Source organism: Cygnus olor, chromosome 14 (genome assembly GCF_009769625.2).
Source record: "Cygnus olor isolate bCygOlo1 chromosome 14, bCygOlo1.pri.v2, whole genome shotgun sequence".
Classification (NCBI taxonomy): Eukaryota; Metazoa; Chordata; class Aves; order Anseriformes; family Anatidae; genus Cygnus; species Cygnus olor.
This window is the reverse complement of record NC_049182.1, coordinates 1137875-1156051: the sequence shown is the minus strand read 5'-3', so window position 1 is coordinate 1156051 and position 18177 is coordinate 1137875. Positions and strand designations below refer to the sequence as shown.

The window sequence follows — 18177 nt, the reverse complement described above, 5'->3', positions numbered from 1 at the left end:
GAATACCAGCAAATATAATATTCGTAACAGCAAGAAATGGATTGCCCTTATCTGCAAATACAGCTCTCCACACAAACTTCACTAGACTTGGAAATAGTTAACCACTGATTTTTGTAATGCGTAAGTAAAGCTGTAAGGATTTTTTTTACTGCCTGTTTGACTACGTCAAGATTACTTCCCTTACCCATCTCTGAAGCCAAGTTTCCTGCGCCGTGATCCTAGTCTATAAAATTGACTCTTAAAGTACACTCTTATTCCATACTGTTTTCATTAGGGTTACACTCCCTATAGTCTGCTTTAAGTCCTACAAGAGCTTCCTTTCCACTGGTTTTCTACCAGGACACTCTATATAAGAAACTGTGCAAATTAAGACATATTTATATATATATAGTAATAAATGATCCTTTCAGCCCAGCATATTAGGAAAATAATATATATTCTTAATTTCAGGATCTGGTTTTCCTATATAAACACACAGGACATCTCCAAATGAAGGGTTAGTTCTTTAACAAAAAATCATCGTTACAACAATAAACAGTCCGTCATAATCACCTTCGCGCTGCTTCTGATCGTAAGGGCTGAACCAACAACGGTTCTGCCAAGGTTCAGAGGCTAATCTTATTCAGCACAAGCCAGCAATACAGACAAAGCCTGACACCTTTCTTGTTTCGGGCTGCCACAACATCTTAACACCTTATGGATTATGAGGCCCATTTTGTTGAGTTTGTTTTCACAAAACTGTCAAACTTGTAACTGAAATTTCTATATTGTATGCTTAACTTAAAAGTGATTTTAGAATTTTCTCCAATAGGGTTCTGGCCACATTTACTTTATGTTGTTGGTGCCTTTACTCAGAAACACGTTCCCTAGCGTGGACTTAAAATTTCGGTGTGGGCTGCCTTGTAAATAGAAAATGCCTTTTCCTCTCCCCAAGGAAACCTGAATACATTTGGGCACACATTAAAAAAAAAAAAAGTCTCTCAAACATTCACAAAAAATATGAATTCCAGCCCAAATTAAACCACTCCAACACTTCGATGTCCCAAACAGCCTCGCAGCGCCTCGCCGACTGCGGCACCTCGGCTGCGGTGTGCGCACCGGGCAGGAGCCCGGCGGTGAAGCAGGAGCAAGCAGCAGGAATCCAACCAGCCAAACGCAGAGGGATGAAAAGCCAAACCAGAACAAGCACATCTACAGAGTTCGTGCTTTGATGGACGCAGAACCAGATGGCAGGGAAAAGTGAAAATTGCTTAAGGAAAGAAAGCGAACCCACCAAAACCCAACCAAACCAAAGGGTCTGAGGCGTACCGGGGGGCAGGTGGCCTGAATCTAAGCCAGAGCAGAGGGGGAGAGCAAAAGCTGGTCGGGAACACAGCAGCAGCCAGGACGTGCTGGAGTAACTGGTACAGAGGCTGATGGACAGAAATGGGGCTAAATGAGGATTAAGGCTGCAAGAAGGGGTGGAGTGAAGGCTTCAGCAAGGAAGACTGGCAGTGGGAATGAGCTAGGAGCAGTTAACCTTGAGGAAAAAGGGAAGAAAAACGCCCACCCAGGAAGTAACAGCTCTTCCCAGAACTGGGAGAACTCAGATCTGTCACAAGTCCTTTGCTTTCAGAAAGTATTTGTGAATTGCAGCAACACTTCCTCTACTATATTACTCTACAAGGATGCCAACAACTATCATCACCATCATTAGGTAGTCTGTCAACTCAAGTGACCTCATCAATAGATTATAATCCTGTTTATGACCCATATGATGGCTTTTCTATGTCATCTGATTAAATTTGGCTTTTCTTAAAGAATACAAAACTATAATAAAATATTTAGGTTGCACAATCAAGCATTCAACATCCAAGTAATGGCAGAATGTAATTCATCCCGGTTACGTTTATTTGATGTCCTTACAAACACACACATTTAATTACACACCCATCCTAATTTTTACTCAGCACGCCCGCTTTCCTCAGTACAGAAGCACTCTAGGAATGAGTAACGTAACGATGGGAGCAGCCGTTTGAAGGCCCTGCTCCTCAGAGGAGGAAATTGGCTAGAAGCTACTGGTCACAGGTCTGCAGGAAAAGAAACCTCACGGGTAAGGAAGTTGAGGACTCAAATCTATTTCTGCTTCTTATTACTAAGCTGTGTGCGTGCTGGTGTTGGACTAATACAAAACAAAGTTTCTCATAACAGGCAGTTGACATGTTCCCTGCCTTCCTAATGGACAGCCTGAGCATCTTTCCACATGTAGTTTTTGAAGACAACTAATTTAGACACAAAAATTAAACTCTTTATACCTTGTGAATTTATGGCAAAAGCATTTTTAAGAAAACATTTATCAACTGTAATAGAAACTACGGCAGTGCCAAACATATTCTACTGAATTTTTTCAATCACCTTTAATAGGGCTCATTTTTTGTACAAGTATCATAGAAAATGTAATGTGATAAAGGAGACAGATGATACAACAAAACTAAAAATAAATTATTACACATTGATTAATAAAGCAGTAGCCAGCAATCAAATCTGGGCTCCTGGCATATCTTTTCAAGCTTGGCACTATCAGATAAGGCCAGTATTTACTCATGGTGTGGAAATCTGCCAGACACCGACTGTCCCTTGGTTGTGCAAAACAGAACTTTGCTTGCCTGAAGCATGGCGAACAGGGTGGATCACGGCGCTAAGGACTCGTGCGAGAGCTTTACAGATCAGACCACCAGCCGAAGTGAACACTTACTGACCAAAATAGCCCCGTACCTAAAACAAACTGCTTTGAGGTTTAATAGCAGTCTTTTACATGCAAAGTTATAGGATGAAATAGTAAAAGACAAATAACTACTTCTGAAGTGGTTGTGTGTCTCTGCCCAAGACGTGGGAGAAATTCCATCCTAAGATAATATAATAACTAGTAAGTTGTCTTTTTGTTATTTGCAGAAATGCTTTAAGACTCAACAAAAGCCTAATAAACTACCATTCTTAACTAAATAAAAGAAAAAATAAACAAGCCCACATGAGAGAGGAAAAACTTTCCAAATTTTAATGGTTCCAAATTCATAAAAACTTTAAATTCTATTTTGGGAGGCAAGGTGTTCGTTAATTAAGGGTACTGAGCTCCGCTCTCGTGTACTTTCAGAAATTACTTATACCTAAGCTAGTTTTATTTGTTTGCATAGATGCATTTGTTGATTGTTTCCCATCAAGGAGACGCATGGAAGGAAAATGAGAAGACGCGAAGAGCAGAAGATGCAGCTACATAAACTAGCCCTGCAGAAATCACGTTGTTTAACTAAGGCCATTTCTCTGTTAATCATTCACCACAGAGTTTCAAACCCGGCTCAAGGTTCAAACTTTATTAAAGACGGGTGTGGTAAAGTTAACGGCAGCGTGAGATTTTTGTTTCAGCAGCTCCCCTTCCACCGACGGGCGCTGGTTTCAGCGTGCCAGGGCGGCGCGGTGGCGTTCCCCGGGGCTCCCTGCGGCCAGGTGGGCGCAGCGCTGGCAGGAGCAGCAGGGGAGAGGGTCAGGAATGCAAACAACAACAATCTCCTGGCACGGTTATCAGAGCCGGGACACCAGATACGGGCGATCATGGAACTGACAGCCCCGTAATTAACAGGAAAAGCTTGAGCAGAAAGACGCGGCAGAAAGCTACCGGTCTTCTGAAGAAACCTTCCTTCAGTGCAGTTGTTCATTAGTGGCGAAAACATTTGCTTTTTTCCCCCATTTCTGCCTTCTTCTGTCTTCACTGTGAATATAAAATCTCCCTGGTACCACACAGAATATACACTCCTATACATGTTAAACATGCTAAAACTCTGTTATACCATTTTAAAAAACATGCCACCTTCCTGCTACTGTACGTTATTAAACAAACAAAAAATCTCTAGTGAGACAGTGAGGAAACGAATGCTTCCAAAACTAAAATGGTGAATCACGTACAGTCAACAGTTTACGACCCTCTACCAGTGAAGGAAAGCTTTGGACCATCCCCTTCACCACATTCTGCCCTGAACCTATGGCTGTGTGTCGGCAGCAGCAGAGGCGCAGGGCACGGCGGCACCGCCAGCACCAGCACGCCCCACGCGCGTGCAGCAGCGCCACAAGCACGGGCACCGCACCACGAGGCAGCGGCCTCATCACGAGATCCCTCCTGGCACCCTTTTCAGCCCCTCTGGACACAGCCGAGTCTGGGCGCGTACCCTCACCTCCGAGACACGGCAGCACGGACGGCGGTGGCCAACTGCACAGGGCACGTTCTTTTTTAAAGAGGCGAAGAAGTTATCGCCAATGGCACGTTACGCACATGCAATGAGAAAAGCACTTGGTTAGCAGTTTAAAGACCCAATGCATTTAAGGGAAGCAGCCGTAAGGTACACAACAGGAGAAGGAACATCTCAGGAAACCTGCGGGGCTGCTAGGCAAAGCAGCAGCTGTCAGCTCAGCAGTTTTCACCTTAAAAACAAAAAACAAAAAACCACCAAACAACTCCCCCAACAACCCTACCCTGAAGAGAAGTTGAGAGGAAACAGATAATACGAGGTTTTTTGAGACACAGACGGCTAAGCTACTGCCTGGTGCTATTGTAAATTGCAAAACCAGAACACCTGCAACTGGCTCCTAAAGCCTCTAAAACCTCTATGAACATTTTATTCATGTCCAATTGTCAGCTATTAGGAAAAAAAAAGGATGAAATATGTCAAGGATGGAAGAAAGCAGCTGAATGATTGATGTATTTAAGTTTAAAGCAGTACAAATAAGACTGTTTTGTTCTTTCTCCTAATCTAATACTTCACACACGAGTCGCATTCACTACACAATAAATCCAGACCACAAAATAATGGGTGCTCTCAGTCTTGGTTCTCCAGAAAAAGTCAACTTCTTACTTAAATAACATATGCTTAATAGCAAGTTACACGGATAAGTAAGTAGCACCACCAAATAACAGTAAAGAAACAATTTTCAATGTCACTGCCATCTGGGCCTCTTTCTTATCTTCGAGCAATGAGAACAATGTAAACATTCGGCTGCACACACCAACTGATTACATTTCTTGAATTGCTTACTTATTTCTTTATTAACTAGAGAATTGCTAATTATTTTTGATACCCTCTTAAGCAGGAAAATAGTTTTCAGAGCAGGCAGAAAAAATTGTTAAACTCTATTGACGCTACCAGTCCACATTATGAAAAGCTTATTTGCCAATTGAAAATAATTTCAAAAATGTATTTTTTTTAAACTTTTTTTTTTTAATAATAAATACTTCACTTATGAAAATATCACGTTGCTGCTGATTTTCATTTCCTAATTCCCAGGGCGTAGTACTAGATCGTACAGAGCTTGCACGAGCAAAAGAAAAAAAGGCAGAGGTCCCATCCACACCGACCAGCTGCTATTGCCATCCCTTGCACAATCGGCTGGAGAGCCTCCACAAAACAGTGGGGTTAAGAGACTCCCCTGCCAAGCGAAAGGTCTCTGTGGCAAAGCAGGGACAGACTCCCCACCACAGCCCTCCAGAGCACCACAGGTCACAATGGTCTCTTCTGTCTCACGTAACTCACTCGTTTAAGTCTAGAGACTGAAAATTGGTGTAAATTTGTAAAAACCAGTGACTTCCTTCCAGGCTGTCTGCAGTCTCTACCTAGATATACGTCCTGTGCTTCATCTGGCAACCACCGAGTGTGCACAAAGCTCAAACGCTGTCCGTGGATATTAAATTCACTGCATTTTACCTCCAAGTCAAAGGCATCACGGTGTGCTGATCCGCACATTCCTATTGACCACCTTAATGTGTACATACAAAAATCACTCTCCCAGTAACATTTATACGGAACCTTCATATTTGTAAGCTTTCCTTCCCATCTTGTATTAAAAAAAAGCAACTGATCTGCTTTGGTAGAAGTAGTGCACATTGCCAATGATGCCATAATAAATTAAAAACCTACAAAACCTAGTACAGATTACAGTATTTACCCAAAGTCTGTGAATAAAAGCATCCAGCATTACTGTTTTATAGCCCCTTTGAAAGCCAAGATGATTAACACAATTTCCTTTATCACTCACTCAGATAAAAACCGTATCACAAGTTGATAAACCAGGAAAACAGATTCTGAACTTACGGTCTGCTTTTGTGTACCTGCCTGCGACACGACCCACTGCCAGACTGTACCAACACAAAGACTGGTCGAAGAGAAGGCTGCGTCCCAACCTGCTTCAGGACCGAACGCTGGAGCTCGCTGCATTATTTCCGAACCAAACCGGTGAGCATCACTATGCCTCCTCCATGCTACGTCCACATACATTTTATAGCCAACTCGTAATGGAGTACTGGGACTATAATTCACAAAAAAGTAAGATATGAGACGTACCTAAAGCAGCAAACTCTTACAATTAGCCTCTACATTCACAGAACCGCATCCATTTCACTATTCCCTGTAATACAGCTAAAACAGACTGCGTGATTCACTGCTTTGTATAAAGTCCTCTCAAACACTGTAAACGGTTTTGCTCTTGTTTCCAACAACTCTCATACATCTTAACAAGGACATTAACCAAGTATTAAGACCGAGTTCCAACCAAGAAAGCGGACTCAGGTCTCACTGGGGAAAGACTTTCCATATATCCACTAGGAAAGATTTCTTTCAAAGTAGCAAGCGTGGCTTTACTCATAAACCCCGAAGGGATCCCTTCCTGCAAGGCTACACTGAACCACCCGACGTTTCGATCTCTGTACAGTCCAGAGGTCTTGCAGAGAGCCTGACTCGCAAACCTAAACTCTGTTTGCAGTAAACACATGAAGAAATAGTATTTGTTTGATTAGAAAAACCAGCACGCACAAAGTCTGCCGACACAATGACGCTACCTTCTCCCGTGCTGTCTTAAGCACGTCTCGCGGCCCAGGAGCTCTCCTGGCAGCTCTTAGGGGCACAGGCAATGCCCACGGCTGGCACCACAGCAGAGGACAGCTGCTGGAGAAGTGACACAGACAACCCACCACCACGCTGTAGTTGACAAACTCAGCCACTAGATGTATTAATTTATATGCACTTAGCAGAGCTTCAATGACAGAAGCGTGCTGTTAAGAGGAGGCTTCTCGGGGAGCCTGTGTTTCCCAGCATTTCACAGAGGCAGCAGGGACCATCGCTCTAAGCATACCTGCTCCGTTTCCTATAACCTGCACTTAAATAAAGAGCAACCCTGAGAGTAGAGGCAAATACCAATGGCATATTAACAGAAGATCTTTTGTGCAGATTCCTGATATAGCACCAGGGAAATAAAGCAAACAGTCAGACGGCACAGCCTCCCGATGGGCACCAGGCTGTTTAATCTCTGTAACGACCCTATGATATTTCCTCTGGCCTGGGGACAACGATCCCCCCGCAGGTGGCTCGGTGCTGCCCCTCATCAGCGCGCCCCTGCCAGGTGCTCAGCGGGGTGCTCAGCGGGGCCCCGCGAGGGGCGCGCTGCTGGGGCGCCCGGCACAGCCACTTGCACCAAAGCCATCGCGTCTCCTCGCTCCGAAATGGCGTCTGCTACCATTTTAGAGCTCACACAGGAGTGAGAAAGAAACACTAACGCAAGTGAGTGACGTGATTTTTTTTTTTTTTTTTGGATACTCTCCAGAACGTAAAGGTTTCAAGGGCACAGGCAAAGCTTTCTTGGAATGGATAAATGGTAATTGATGTTGCAGCTGCAACCTTAGCTAGAGCTCACGGGATTTCAAATGTACTGTAGCCTTAAAATATTTATGACCAGAATATGATAATTAAATTACACGTTCAAAACTTTTACATTTATTACTGTGCACCAGTAAAGCAGCCAAGACGTCCTGCCTTCAAGGGTAGAACTTAATTTCTATATGAATGAATTTATGCATATTTTCCAGAAGTGTTTATATATTTTGTTTTTATTACTTTCATTGTTCTTTCATTACTTCCTTAAATAAAGAGGCAGTAAAAAATAGTAAGACAGAAGCCCGTAGCTTTAGATTTAAATAAAACCTTTACATAGGAATATGGAATCAAATCGTAACGCGCCATCCTAATTCTTTATGCTTAGCTGGATAACAAAATATGCATTACATCTTCGTATAGTTTTATAGATGGTTGTAGATCATCTGAAAACTTTGTTTTCAGGGATTCTGTCTTGCAGAAACACCCAGCTTTATACGCATACGCGCACTATGTTTAGAAAGTAAGGCGCAAGCAGGTGTCTCTGCAGAAGGGGACTGCACGTAGAAAGACTGCAGGACTAATATGCAGCAAGTAGAAGAAAGCTCAAAAATCTACTCGGAATTTGCTTTATAAAAATGTATTCTGATTTTAAACACAATATGAAATTATTTCTAATCCACTTGATCTCCGAATGCAGGGAGCTCTGTTTCCGATCTCACCAGCCACAGAGAGGCGTTTTACCCCTGTGACACTTCCTTGGAAGCAGTTCAGTTTTTCAATATTAGAACACCAAACCTTGCAAACAAACCAAAAAGTGTACCCGCCAAAGGAGTATTATCTTAACAGACGTCCTTTAACATACTAATTTCATTGCCGGTACACAGAATTCAACAAGACAGGATTCCTGCACGGAGATATCTTGTTTTTAGACCAGACCAAGGAGCTTGACTCTGTCACGTTTTACCTTATCCTACAAAGTCACACTATATCTGAAAAGTATTTCACTCAAGATATCTCTGAAAAGTATTTTACTCCAGAGGAATTGAACCGAAAATATTGAGCAGGGCTTGTTCCATTAATGACCTCATATGAGCTATGTATAAGTTGCTCCAGTTTTCTTAACGTGAGCACTTCTGTCAATCACAGGGCTGTAGTCACAAGCTGCCAAAATGATGTTGCTAGGAAAAAAGGCAAGACATCTGGAAAGCTGACTGTAACGTACATGGAAAAATACTAATGGCACTGTATGAAATGCAGCAAAAGGCTGAACTGAGCTTCAGGAGTCACAGACCAAATATTTTAAAAGCTGAAAGATAATACTTGCATAGTATCAATTGATTCATAAAGCTATAAATACATTTGGACTGGTCATTAGAAAGTTCATTTGTGCTATTTTAGGAAAAAAACAAGACTTTTGGTGCCAGTATAACCCTTTAACAGTAATCCTGACACCAATTTTATGAGTGCGTATACACAGTGCTATTCACCACAGTTTGTGCTTTTAATGGCACTGCATAATTATTTTCTGCTTTGCTGAAAGAACAAACAACAAACACAAATGAATTAGAAACAAAACCTGAACTTTTCTAAGAAGGGAAAAACGGAAGTAAGGCAAGTGAAGCAGAAAGGAATTTTTCTTCATTAATTCTTTCTACAGAAATTAAAGAAAGCAATTTAAAAGTAGAACCAATACCAATAGGACATCAGGACGGTACGTTTTTCAGGGCATAGACTACACTTCCTTGCCAGTCCGTATGAACTATTGCACAATGTGTCTTTACTCTTGGCATAGACTTTCAGGCTCTTTTGTCAACAAAAATAATACATTTACATGCGGACCAGTTTAGTATGGAGCATTAACCAATGTGTTACATTCTGGGCTCTGCTTCAGTGAAAATATATGAAGAAGAGGGACAGGGACGCGTGCCAATTTTAGGTTTTGGCCTCAGTCCATTTGATGTGGATCCAGGATGACTTGGTTGACTGTTGAGTCATAGGTTGTTCAACTGACATTATTTTACATTTGACTAGTTATTGTTCTTTAAACTTTGAACAGGAGTCCAGAAGCTCAAAAAACCCCAGTGAAACAAACAAACAAAAAAAAAGGAAAAAAGCAGAGCTTAAACAAGATTCTTGAGGAAGAAAAATGCTCTCCTTAAGTGACACCTATGTTTAGCAAAGAGAGTCTAAAAATAAAAACACCAAGCATTCATCTCAATTAAAAAAACAACCTCGTTATATTACAAAAATACCTGTAATGCGCAATATGAACTTCAGAATTACTGAAACTGTTCAAAGACATCACCCTGCCCCTACTAACATAAAAATGAAAAGGAGAAGCAAACTTTTTTCTGTCCAATAAAATAAAAATCGGTGAGTAAAATAAGTACTGTATTTTTAACAGATATTAACAATAATATTGGTTTACATTTAAAAAACACAGACGGGTTTCATATGGATGTGATCAGAAATGAACGCCTTATGTAAGATGCATTGCATGAAACAATAGAAATTTTTAGCGAATGCTGATTCCTCACTTATTTTCAATATTCTTCTACTCCATTTTACCCCAATCTCAGATAGCAGGTACGTTTTCAGTAGGTTTTGATCCCCTGTGAAGAAAACCATTTTATATACAAATTCAATGTTTTATTAGTTGTTTTCAGAAAATTGGTTTGCCGCTAAAGAAACAGGAAGAACTTCAGCCTATCGTTAGTAAGGGAAATGCAGTACAGCAGGCTGCAAACGAGCATGAGGAGAGACTGCCTCTGTTACAATAATCAGGGTATGAGAGCATCAGCTCTTGTAACTTCCAAGAGCAAGAAAAAACAAACAAACATTAACAACATGGTATCTCGGGTGCTCTGCTGCAAGACAAAAATACTTCTGGCGACTTTCAGATCTTACAGCTGAGGATGACTGAGATGTTCTTCACAGTGCTAAAGGGCAGAACTGAAGTTCAGTGCCAACAGAGTATTAAGAATTGTGTCTGGTGCTAGCCCAGGTGTGTGGACTACGTTACACACACTCACGAGCAGTAACTTCACTTAAAAGGGCAAAGATCCTTTTGTACCACATTAGAGAGAGAACAGTAATTCAGGTAGGAAAGACAAGGAACAAACTGAAAAATTGTTGGGACTTAAAAATCAGAAAGTTGCTGAAGGGCAAAACGCCACGATGTCATGCTGCTGAGCTCCCCAAGGGAAAGGCTGAGTCCTCCCACTCCGTGAACACTGCCAAGAAGTTTTCTTTCATATTTAAGGCTTCGTTTTTGATGCATTTTACTCTTCATCTCCAGACCTGTAAGTACACGTGAGTGCTTAAAAGCAAACAAACATGTCCAAAAGGCATTTTCCAAAGCCTTATAAGCTTTTTAATGCCTTTAATAAAATAATTTTATTTCATTTCAGCTGGCCTGTGACACCTTTGATGCAAAGAACACATACAAAAGCACTCTTCCCCTTACAGGAACAGGAAGGAAGGTAAGTGCTAAATTTGCTTACTGAAGCAGAATCAGCCATCTCAACCTCTGTTAATATTTTTAGGAGGACAAGCAACAAGTACCACCATAGACTTGTAAGATGTGCACAGCTATTGCATGCCACTTTCATGGCACTTTCAACTTTTTATTGGATTGTCTGGTATAGTGCTATAATTACTTTTGTCAACACTGTTAAGCAATTACAGATATGATTTCTGCTACAGGATGCATACTCAGTAGGTTATTATCTGCTGTTAATTCCACTTGGCATCCATCTCACACTCAGACTACCAAGATATCTCACCGTGTCTCTCCTGTTGCACACTCCTGGACTACAAAAGCATTTCTCATCTTGGATTTTTTATTTTTAAGTTTTTGCCAGTACTTTTAGGTTGCCTTCCGTCTCTCTCCTGGATTTCTCATTTTATTTTATCCACATTCATATTATTTTATCCACATTCCTAAGTCCTCTTCCTCTACCCCTCCCCTTCAGATGAAGGAAACTATTCCTTCCCTGTTTAACCTCACATGGTTTCCTGGCCACATTGTTCATCTATGCCTCTTTGTGTATTTTCTCTTCCTGAGCAGCACTGGCAACTCCTCCCAAGTTAAACTCCATCTGTGAATTTCATTAACAGGCTGTTTACCTCGCTCACATAACCATCCCTAAGGTGACTAGTAAGGTAATCTTAGAGGTTGTACAGACCTATCACCAGTCTCTTTTCTCTGTCTATTAAGCACAGCTCTATGCTTCGATAATTTATTATTTCAAGTTTGAAATGGTGGGAATGCCAACCTTCTTTTGGAAAATTATTAAAAACTTTCCTGCTGGGAAACCTTATTTTTTCCCCCTTTCCTGAATTTCAGAGTTCGTTACAACATGCACTCTTATAAAGACCCTAATGACAACTACAAATCACGTGTTTATAGCACATCACTATCCATCGTTATCATTCAGTATCTTTCACTAACAATGTAGATACTCTGATTTGGCAGTAGAATTGGGCATGATATCTCAAAGAGAAGAATTTAACCGACTGTAATGAAGCATGGTCACTGTTCAACATTTACTTCATGTACTATGTAATTGCCAGACCAAAATCTGGCAAAGCCAAAGACACAGGCTTGGGAGCAAAAAAGGCAGGTTTGCCTGCCAGTTCCTTCAAACATTTTTTTAAACCCGTCAGATAACAATCAATCAATCCTACATTTTAAAGATATTTATGTAAAGCGAAGAGGGAAGTAATAATACAAAAAAACCACACCACAGCCATGTCAATCAGACATGATTGAGAAGACCCTATTTTGGTACAACGTCCGTTTATTTAAGTCCTAGCTTCAGAATCAGTTTTTGTAGCAGTGAGCACTACAGAAGCAAAATAAACTTGCACTAAGAGTGCCATGGTACAGAATCCATAAACGTGCAGACAGCTGTACATGCAAGATGGAGCCTTCTACTCCAGATAATTTACTGGTTTAGTTTTAGATAGCTGAGCACATCTCCCAAGAAAAAGCCCATGGACACACAGACATTTCCTGCTCTGATGACAGTCTGGCAGCAGGCAGTGCCCTTCAAACAGTATATATTGATGCCCTTTCCTGAGGTAAAGTTAAAAAAAATAAATGCATCAAGACCCTTGTGCTACGACCAAGAGTACTCCCTACAGCGAAGACCAAATTCCTTTCCTTATTAATAGCTTAAGTTTAGTAGGTAAAAGAAACCAAAAGGAAACACCTGAAACTCAAGAAATTGTGTCCATAGCTGAAAATTACAATAAGTACTTTTTTCCATGAAGGCAGCATTCAAAACTTAAATTATTTCAGCTGCAGCACCTCCTACCACCGCTCAACATCAGCGGTCTCAGCGTAGCTTTAGTTTAAGCCAAGTCTGTAACGAACCTAACCAGACAGACTGAGAGTTTAATAAAGAAGAGATTCTGACATTCAGAAAGTCTTTTTTTTTTTTTTCCCCAAATAAGAAGTACGTAACACTGCTTTTACCTAGAACACTACATTCTAACTGTAAATAAGCATCCGCCACATGGCGGTAACAATAGGTTGTACTGCAACGGCCTCTTCCAGGGACATCGATCCAATGGTTCAGCAAACCTCAACGCTGCGAACGATTCTCTCTCATACAAAAGCTCTTTAACCCTTGTTAAGATTTTCTCAAATTCATAGACAGCAATTAATTACCTAAACAGCTTTATGATCCAGGAAGGTGGTTAACCTCTGCTTATTTTTAGACGGACACCAAAGCTGAAGAAGCACATAAGCTTCAAAACCCACGCACAGTAGCGGGGTTCCAACACTGCAGGGCAAGCCAGGCCCGGTTCCTCCCTCCTCCTAAATCCTCCGGAGCATTTCTCTTTGTTAGTTCTGATTCTCAATGACCTCTGACGCCACGTGATTACTGCAGAGCTGTTCTTGAGAAGTAAATAACTGTACCATCAAAGGCTTGCATTATCGCTCGATTGTGCTAAAATCTCAGACTGCAGTCTCTGTAGTAACGACCGCGTCCGGCATTCTGCACAGCCCCTACTTGCATGTTTCATCCGAGAAACATTAAACAAAGGTCAAATTGATAAACAAGAAAGTTTGCTAAGAGGAACAAACTGAACACTGATTCCACACTTAACTCTTTGTTTCAGGAAGCTCTCCTTCAGGCCTGTGTTTAAGAGGGCCTCCCGCTGCACAGCCCCCCGACTGTACCACACAGCCAGGCACCGGTCGGGGACCCTGCTGCACTCGCCCTTCCTGCGATGAAAGGAGCCTTCCGTTTCAGAGGATCATCTCACGGCATACAGAGAGCTTTTGGTTTTTACCTTGCCTAAGGAAGTTTCTTCCATCTGATATGTTAGTGACAATGTAATAGTGGGATCCAGCTGAGAGCGATAAACCAGATGTTAGGAGTTCAAGCGGTATCTGAATCCTGCGAAATAGACACGGTGTTAGCGTGCCAGTGTCTCCAACTGCTGATTTGTAACTGAGATGAGATCAACAAGTTAACCACCGCTACTGAAAACAAACAAAAAAATGTAAGAACATATCCTAGGAATAAAATAAAAAAACAGGGTCAGATTTACGTCCAAATTAATTTCACCTAACTTGAAGACTAAATGAAGTACTAATTTTAGAAGCATAGGTACAATGCCCACTTACCTAGTCAATACCATGAAACACTTAACACCAAAGAATAATTCGATCCCGTTTCTCTCCCAAGTGTCTACTGTGGAAAACTGAACTTCAGATAATTTATGCTGCTAAATTTGACGTCAGCACACCTAAATTTCAATGTAGTTAACCAAGGTCTGAATATAAATTTTACACAAACTGATATAAAGGAATTATTTTCTTAAGTTTTACCACCTCATTTCGGATGTTCAATGGATAATCATAGTTATTCCTACCTGTAGCGTAGACCTTCCTCTTAACCCCTATTCTAATGTTTGAGAAATAAAAATTGATTCTCCAAGGTTCTCACCTTTTCTTTTTCTAAAGAAAAGGATGCTGAGGACTCTCTAGTCCCAGAACAAAAATGAAGACAGCACCATAATATAGTAATTGTCTTTAACTGGTACCACTAAAACAACAACAACAAAGACACACACCAGCTTCCATTATTTAAACCGCTTCTGTATTTTGGATGCTGCGATGTTTCAAGAAGCCTGTAATAATCACAACTTTAACCATTCTTCTACTGCAACAATCCACACAGAAATACCGAATGTAGTCTGTACAAACCTAAATGTCTGCAGTTTTAATCTTGGTTGTAGATGGCCTGAGTGAGGCCAAGAACTGGAGATAAGCAGGCCAGCCTTTTCAAGGAGAAAATGATAAGTGTTTCCCTGTATTGCTTATTCTTGCAATTTTAATCAAGTCTTGCACCATCTGGCATTTTTCCTTTAGTGCTGCTTATGAGCTTGCAATTGTAAGAACCTCTCTTTTCTGAGAAAAATCTGCCCTGAGATGAAAAACATATGCACTGAAGAGTTAAAAAAGCAAAGCAAGTCCACTCAAGTATTTTTCAGCATCTCGTGATTATACTGAGCCCCAAACCAGGGCATCAGTAGCATTTTTAAGCTTTAAAAGTAAAGCTTGAAGTACTTCAAGTACTTTGATGAAGGAGAAAACAAATCCCACAGCACTTCCCACTGTGAGGGAAGAGTCCAGCTCGAGATGGATGGAGCGTGCTGTTGGCAGCCCCCGACCGCACAGCGCGTGTGCAAAGCTGTGGACGTGCACACAACCCCTGCATGGACACGCAGCCATTTTCCAGACTCGATGCATTATGAGACTGTAACATGTTCAAGGTGGTGAGAGCACTACTGAGATTACAGATTGCAAAGCCAGGCAGAGGACTAACTACAGCCTTACCGGCACATGCTGACGTCCATGCTCTGATTTAGCGCAGTACCTGAAATTCCTTCCCCAAACCTCAAAAGGCACGGAATAAACTGTTCTTTACAGTGCTCATACTTCAGCACCAGTAGACTCCTTACCATAGCTGGCAGTCATTGAGAGCATTGTAAAGTCAGAAATAATGGAATTCATTCCTTTCAGACAGACTTTTTCGGATGATTTTTTTTTTTTTTTTTAAATAAAGCCAACAACTGAAAAACAATTATAGAAATATTGAAGGGAATGTCATTTACACAAGCCAAGGCCTTTAAAAGACCAAAGAAACTGCTAAGGAATCTTAAGTTGATCATGGAGATGGGAAATGGACTGGATATGCATTGAAGTGCTGAAGCGTTAGTATAGAACATTTATATGGGAAAGCATTTAAAATAACCAGAAATAATTTCCATAAAATCTTCTCTTTCAAAAGCAGTCTTTACATTTCAGTCCTGAATTATGACATTAAAATGAAGTTTTCACATACAAGTTTAAAGGAGAGCTTCTTCCACACCCTTTTTGGGTAAAAAAATAAGCATTTTCCTTCAGATTTATTTGAGGTAACTAGAAACTAAGAAGGCTCCCATTACCAGTCCTTAGCCCTCTAAAAACGTACGCTATTTTGATTTTCCAAAATAGCGAATATTGGGTCTCTTCCTTAGACTTTTTAAAGCCTTGCAAGAAACTCAGGAAACGCATCCACTTGTTAACATCTAGAATTTCCTTCCCTCACCGCTGTTACTGGAACAAGCGCTCAGCCCCATCATGCCCAGGAAGGCAAAACAAGCCCAGGAGCTGCCAGAAGCCTAGCTGCAATTACACAGCAGCACTACCTGGATGAAGATAGTCTCTCTTAAAGAGATATACATTATGCAGATCACAAAAGAGATAAAATTAAGTTGGAAACAGGGTTCTATAGAATAAATAAGTAAATTAACCACACTAATATCCATGTTGCTGTTTCAACTGTATTGCCAAGACACTCTCTGATCTGCTTTTGACCTCAAATTAAAGGCCAAGACTAGAGATTATATCTAAGACTGCTGTTTAAGAAACAATTACTGTAAATTCCTTGTAAAAGCAGATTTGCTTTGACATCCAAATAGTCAAAACTCCTTGGTGTATATACAACATTCGGTGAAAGGATACCATTGAAAATTACCTGCACATACATCTATCCCCGCCTGGAGAATTCATAAGCTGGGCTGAATAATATACACGTTGTGTTAGGGCCTTTGAAAACATTCTGAGGTTCTTCCCTGTTCAAAGAGCCACAACCATGAGCCTCAATCCACAGGCTGAAGTTTTCCTAGCAAAAGTGTTTTTTAATTATTTAAGGAATATGTGATCATACTTTGAGCAGGAAAGGAAAGAGACGCAGCAGAAAAGCAGCAAGTTTCCTGGCAAATCTCTAGTATTACTACACAGGCAAAAAGATCAATTGCAGACATTCATTCAGTCTGATTATTCTCCCACTTACAGCGTAGACATATTTAACTGAACATTACACAAATTAGATCGCTAAAATATTGGAAGAAATAAGAAGCCACGCAAGTGCAAAATGCCAGGTTATTCTGGCCAGATGTGTCCCGGCACCCAGACTGCGTTAACTTTTTGAGTACTTTTCCCCTACCTTGTAGTTCAAAACACGCTGGAAATCCTGCTGTGAAAGGTAATTCTCAAAGAGTTATGCTCTCAACTTCAGGTAGACTAAAAGAAAGGAGCCACAGCATCAGCCTGGACGCTGTGAGGATGCTGAGGAGCTGGACGCCAGCAACCAAGTGCACCCTGCACACGACGAGCCCCCAGCTACATGTGTCTGCTACGTACAGAGGTCTCGCACGAGTCTGTGTGCACTGCGAGCACCTCCCCGAACTGGGTCAAGCACAGGTTTCACAAATAATGAACAGTTAAGGAGGGAAAGGAAACGCACGTAAGGCTGCTGCACAGTTCCAAAGATGAACCTCAAGACACGCCACTTCTCAGCCCCCAACTGCAACGCTGTTTCTTAAAGGCTTCTAAGCAAACGTCAAAAGCTTTCTTCCAAAATGCATTAGTCCTAATATCTGATTACCTCTCCTATCTTTCCCTAATTGTAATACTTAGGCCAGGAAAGATATATAATTGGAGGAAAAAAAAAAAAAGGTGTTTTTTCTTTTTCTTTTTGTATTTGAAAGGAAAGGAAACAACCAAACAACCAAGTAAAAAGGCAGTCTTCTGAGTCTGAAGGCAAGTCACAAGTTTCAGGGCATCTGGAGGCCAGCTGGCACGGAGCCTATTTACAGTAAGTTGTTTACTTGCTGTCCGACCAGCGACAGCTATAAAGAGCAAGGCCACGAATCCAAAGAAGAACCATGTTTTCTGTTTAGAGGGAAAGGAAGAACAAAGTGGGCAATAATCAAAATATTCACCACCGATAGCAACAACTGACATGCTGCTTCTTCAAATAACAGTCGGTATGAAATACTGCCCTTCTGTATGGACCTGCCAATCTAATTAAATATACAGCTGCATTTTGAACACTGTAAAATATACTTGCATACAGTCCCAGTAGTTGCCTGCTGGTGACATTATGTAAACAAGAGTCAAGAAGATGGGAACAAAGTAGAATAGAAGAGCTCAGTTGGATGG

The 18177-nt window shown here is 41.1% G+C and overlaps 1 protein-coding gene across 4 annotated transcripts in view; it reads right to left on the bottom strand.

Moving 5' to 3' along the window:
* Positions 1 to 18177, bottom strand: part of NR3C1 (nuclear receptor subfamily 3 group C member 1) — a 67944-nt gene that overhangs the window by 26821 nt on the left and 22946 nt on the right. The window lies entirely within an intron of this gene.